Source organism: Pistacia vera, unplaced genomic scaffold, assembly GCF_008641045.1.
Source record: "Pistacia vera cultivar Batoury unplaced genomic scaffold, PisVer_v2 Contig441, whole genome shotgun sequence".
Classification (NCBI taxonomy): domain Eukaryota; kingdom Viridiplantae; phylum Streptophyta; class Magnoliopsida; order Sapindales; family Anacardiaceae; genus Pistacia; species Pistacia vera.
The window spans coordinates 1,108,072-1,114,488 of NW_022196270.1; positions in this window are offsets into that span (position 1 = coordinate 1,108,072).

The window sequence follows — 6,417 nt, forward strand, 5'->3', positions numbered from 1 at the left end:
CTTTAAGGGCACATCGAGGTGAAGTACCCCTAAGATTATAATTCCGCAAAAGCTCCTGAGTCAGCAGAATATTATCAGAAATCCTTCGACCTGGGACAAAAGCCGACTAGGAAACCCTAATAACATCTGAAAGCACTACTTTAAACCGATTCACAATCACCTTAGAAATGCACTTGTAAAGTACATTACAACAAGATATCAGTCTAAAGTCCGTCATACGACTCGGGCTCTCCACCTTAGGAACCAAAGCAATCCTGGTGGCATTAACACATCTTGGCATTTTATTAGTAGCAAAAAAATGTCTCACTGCATCTCTGAAATCTGTACTAATAATATCCCATGCCCGCTTAAAAAACAAAGAACTAAATCCATCCGGACCCGGGGTTTTATCATCCGGGATAGAGAATAAAGCAATCCTAATCTCATCAACAATGATAGGAGCATTCAAGGGAGAAATCATATTAGGAGAAATGCATCTAGAAAAATATCTGGAAGCCTCTGCAATCTGAGGTTAACTAGGGGCAGCAAGAAGATCCTGAAAAAAACCCACCGCCAAATGCCCTAAACCCTGATTGTCAGTAACACGGGTACCATTCCCATCAGTCAAACCGTGGATGCGGTTCCGAACCTACCTATGGATCAACGACTTATGAAAGAACTTAGTATTCTGATCCCCTAAGTTCAGCCACTGAACACGAGACCGTTGCTTAAAAAAAGCCTCCTCATCTCGACAAAGACTAAAATACTGGTTGACAAAGTTCCTCTCCTTATAGATACACTTAGTAGAAAGGGGGTCTTGATCCAAATTTTCTTGAGCTGCTGCCCACTGAGCCCGGGCCTCAATTACCCTGCTGGGGATATGGCTGGAAACCCTAATATGTAAAGATTTGAGCTTCCGTTTCACTAACCCCAATTTCTGCATAAGACGGAACATAGGATTGCCTACAATAGGCTCGTCCCAAACTGCCTAAACAATATCTATAAAATTTGCATGATCAGCCCAAAAATTTAGAAATTTAAAAGGCGATGGTACCTTGCCACAGCGGGGACAAAACCGGACAACAATAGAGCTATGATCTGAAACATCTCGAGGTCGAAACTTTGAAACTGTGTTCGGTCGATCAAGGAACCAAGAAAGTGTTGCAAAGACCCAATCGAGCTTCCGTAAAATAATCTCATCGCCCTGTTGACTGTTATGCCAAGTATACCAAAGCCCAGTAAAAGGAACCCCAATCAACTCAGCATCATGGATACATTGGCCAAAATCATCCATATAACCATACCACGCTGGATCACCACCCACTCTGTTAGAGGCTCCCAAGATGGCATTAAAATCACCCAACACAAGCCACAGGAGCCCCGCTGAATCAAACACTGTCGACTGATCCCTAAGAAAATCCCACAGATTGCGGCGATTCCCAGGGTCATTAGAACCATACACAAAAGTAATCCCAAAGGAGAACCCCTAAAAAACATGAGTAACCCTGCAAGCAATCTCCTGAAGAGAGCTGTTAGTGTATATTAGTGTATGCCCTAGAAACCATTCGTGTTGTCGGTTTTAGAGCATTTTGTCTTGTATATATATATCATAAATAATAGAAGAAAGAGTTCTTCAATTCATATATATAAATTGCTTCCTTTGTTCAGTCATGCATTTAAAATAAAGTATGTATATGAATTGTCCAGATGATTCATTTAATCGGTAAATGAATTATCGAAAAGGGTTCCCTACGGAAGCAATATAATTTGGGCAACTATATTGCACAGTAGGCATATTGAATGCTTCCGAAAGATATCATGATTTGATATAAGTATGGATGATGATGATAGTCATGTCACTGGGGCATTGGTATGGATTAGCAGTTGGTGAATTGTTTTTCGAACGTGACCGAATAACGACAAATCACTTGGAAAAGCATGTAGTCAATGATTTATCGTTTGGTTATATCAGTGCATGATGTAGTCCTTTGACCTAAGACATTGTAGTCGAATCCGATACGGATGCGTATGGTTCATACAGTGTATAAGTATAAGACTAATCATGTTTCGTATGATAAAGCCTATTTGGTCATGAGCTGTTCATATACGGAAACGAACGATGGTCAAGAGGGGATCCATTGACTCAGAAATATAGGATTGGGAGTACTGCTGACTCCATCCGGATTCGAGTTCCTAGACAAACGTCGATAAATGTCAGAAATCAGAATCTCTGGCCAGAGTCTGTTATTAGTCATACAAAAGCAAGTTTGTGATGACGAGTTCCAAACATATTGATCGATGATTCGGTAGAAGATCGAGTTTAGGATTTTTACGTTCCATGAATTCGTGCTCGATCAGGATATCTCAATGGAGGGACTTTACCTGCATGGTACTATGATCTGAAATGGGTTCGATGAAGTATTTCTTCATCGTGGTTTAGGGACTATGGCACATTGCTAGATGTTTACCATAGTCATTGGGCCTCCGGACAGGTTTCCGGATTCATCCAGAACTGGCTCATGGCTAATCCACGGTGGACCTACATGGTCACACCAATAGCCTTGAGAAGTTAGAGAAGGATAAGAGAGAGAAATGATTATCCAAAGAGGGCTTGCACCTTCCGAGGGTAATGACGGGATTTCTATGGTAATAGTTACATAGAAAATTGTTTGTGACATTTTAAGGGTTAAAATGGTCAAGCAATAATTAATTATATTTAATTATTATATCTTAAAGTGTTAAGATTAATGAGATGAACAAAAAATAACCTTTTAATAGTTAAAAGGTAAAAGGGTAAATTTATGGGTTGTTAATGTAAACTAGTTTAGTTTACATAGGCCCTTGAATAATATTGATTATTCAAAGGGTGACATAATAAATTCGCGGTGTCCTTTTTAAAATAAGATTTTATTAGGGCTTGGAAGTGAAAAACAAATAATTACAAAATTGCCCAAGTATATATAAATGCAAAAGGTTGCATTTTAGTTCATTCTTCACTTGTTCACTCAAAAACAAACTAAAACTCTCTCTCAAACCCACGACCACTCTCTAATCTCTCAAGGTGGTGTTAAAGTGTGGAGGTCTTATTACTTTGAGGCTAATCTTCATAAATCCAAAGCAAAGGAGTAGGTTTAATCTCTTTTCCATGCTTTGTTTAAAAACTGTTTTTTTTTAATTCATCCTTTCATGCTTTCTTCTCCATTTCCACCACTCTTCATGCATGCATGCTGTTCTTTCAAGAGCAATGAAGACTATTTACAGAGTAATGAGAAGAATCCCAACATACCAGAATACGGCAAGTAATAGAATCTGTCGCATTTGACAAAAACTGCCACGAAGGACAAACTGATGAGACCACCGACTGTAAATAAGATTGCTCAACCTTAGTCTCCAACAAACCAATCAAACCCAAAGAAGAGTCATAAATCCAATTCCGCACCGCACGTTGTTTCGAGAAGCTGTTAAGGCCTCAAATATTCCAACTCCCTATCATTGGAATTGGGATAAAAAAAAGCTAAAAATCACTTGAGCTGAAGCCCCTGCTTTCCCCGACCTTTCCCCTTTGCCAGGGGTGGCAAGGAAACTGATCCAAATAAGTTGGCATCTGGTGTCTGGAGATCGTCACTATGCAGAACAAGCGAGGTAAACTTGTTGGAGGAAGTAGATTGCCTACTCTCAGAGCTCATAAAGGAAACCTGAGTGTTTTCTGTGCAATTTGTGAATCCCATAATGCGATCCTGCTCATCCTAAATAGGAAAAGGTGAATCAGGTTCTGACCCCGATTTAGAGCCACCTTTACTAGCACGAACAATTTGCTGATACGAGACCAGAGCCAAAGAAGCATCCCAACCCTAACTGTACTCGGAACCGAAACTCTAGATGGCACTAAAACATCCCTCTCCCACTCCCTCTCCCTAATGGGATAAATAGTGGCTGACTGCCTCAAACGCTTGCAGTTCTCGGATTACACTGCAATAGCTTTCCCTGGTGCCTTCTGGGAACTAGTAACTATCTTACTCTTACCCTGAGCTATAGCTGCAGTAGGTGCCTCTGGTTGGTGACAAACATGACCAAAAACACAGCACTTAGGGCACCTTTTGGGGGTCCACTCGTATTCCACTGTAATTTGAATGGGTTCAGCAAATAACCGGCATTGAAATTCAAAATGACGCCTTAGAGGCTTTGCTACATCTAGCTCAACACACACCCAAGCATAATCTAAATGGGTCCACTCTGACGTTGTCTTATCACTCGACAACGGTCGACCCAACATAGAAGAAACCATGTAGAGTCCTTTGTGAGACCACAAAGGAAAAGGCAAACCATGCAAACTAGCCCATACCGGAACCTTAGAGATGCGGCTTTTATCAAAAGTAAACTAAGCATGCCGTTGTTGGAGAATAATAGACTTGCCCCCAAACAGCCATGACCCTCTCTCTAGGATTGAATGCACCGCATCCTCATCCCTAAATCTGAAAAAGTAGAAACCAGTACCTATGGACATAACATCTTCCAACCCATAGCTTCCCATGCACGGAAAGCAATTGAGCGGACAGCATGAAATGGCATAGAATACCCCGGGAAATAGCCCACAATAAAGCGAAGCCATTCAACGTCATTGTCATCAATAACATCATCTAATATATGTAAGATGTCATCTTTATCAAGGTCCACAACTTCAAGGGTGAAATAGGACCTGACCTCTGTCACTCTAACCTTATCCGCCCAAGAGGAGGACATTCCTGATGTGCTCTTACCCATACTTTTCTTCTATATAACTGGCTTAGAGACTAACTTTTTTTCACGGGGCTCAGAAGACGCCCAATTGAGCTTGAAAAGCTTCTTAGACTTCGGTATTTTTAAGCCATTAAAAGATTGCAATGACAAACCTGCAATATCATTAGATTCAAACTCAAGAAAACCAAAGGAAGAGTTTTTGTGATGAAAAATCTTGGCTCCTTGAATCGTCACATTTGAGAATGCGGATAACAAATACTTGTCATCCATCCATGGCTCCAAATCTCCAATCCATAAAGATTTCCCCAAATTTTTGGAACTTTGTGGTTGCTGGGAGCTGATGGAGGTAGTGTTTAAAGTGTTGGCTTAGGTTGGATGCGGCACGGTGTTATTTGGGAGTGGGGGATTTGGTTCAAACATTTTGTCGAACACTTGGTGGAAGGAAAAAAAATGTGTGATTTTGGTGAGTTTAAAAGTTCAAAACAATGGGGATTGGTGAAAAAACGCCAGGGGTGAAGAGGTTTTGGTGTTGGAAAGAGGAAGGTGGTCAGGAGGGCCAAAGAGTGGGAAGGCTGGGCATAGGCGCTAGGGCGTTGAGGCGTGCGTGCGCGCAAGTCCTGTAGAGTACTTTTATCAAACAACTTGCGTGCACGATAAAAGCAACCAAAACCCAACCAAATACAACCACGTTTTCCAGGAATCTGCAACAATCAAAACTCAGCAAGAAACCACAAAAAAACTGCAAAAAATCACAACAAAAACACAACAAAACAGGTCCACGAAATGGGCAAAAAACCCAACCCAAACAGCACATTCCCGGGAAAAACAGTGAGTTTTTCCAGGAACCAGAGGTCAACAAGGTGCAAACAGCTGCGGGGATTGTCGATCTTGCCCGGAAGAGTCAATCTTAGCACTCCATTGCAATTCCCGATCGAAAAACCCACTGTGAAAGCAATTCCAGATCTGCAAATTCCGTGAATATTCACGGCCAAATCCCAACGAATGGAAAAGCCAAACACAGGCGCTAATGAAATGACAGGAAAATTGGTTGAACACTCTTTCCAACGGTGAATGGATCGTCCGATTCCGAGACCGTGAATATTTAACCCTAAACCCTAAACACTTAGAAAAATTTCCAGTCCCTCCCTAAACCCTAAACCTTAAAACCCAAAACCCAAATCCCTAAACCCTAAACCCTAAATCCTGAACCCGAAACCTTAAACCCTAACCCCTGAACCCTAAACCCTAACCCCTAAACCCTAAACTCCTAAACCCTAACCCCTAACCCTTAAACCCTAAACCCTAACCCCTAAACCCTAAATCCTAACCCCTAACCCCTAAAGCCTAACCCCTAAACCCTAACCCTAACCCCCAAATCCTAAACCCTAACCCTTAAACCCTATACCCTAACCCCAAACCCCAAACCTTAAACCCCAAACCCCAAACCCTAAATCGTAAACCCTAAACCCTAGACCTTAGACCCTAGACCCTAAACCCCAAACCCTAAACCCCAAACCCCAAACCCCAAACCCCAAACCCTAAACCGTAAACCCAAACCCCAAACCCTAAACCCTAAAACCCTAACCCCTAAACCCTAAACCTTAAAACAAAAAACCCAAAAAACCCAAAAACCCTAAACCCCAAACCCCAAACCGTAAACCCTAAGACCCAAACCCCAAACCCCAAACCCCAAACCCTAAA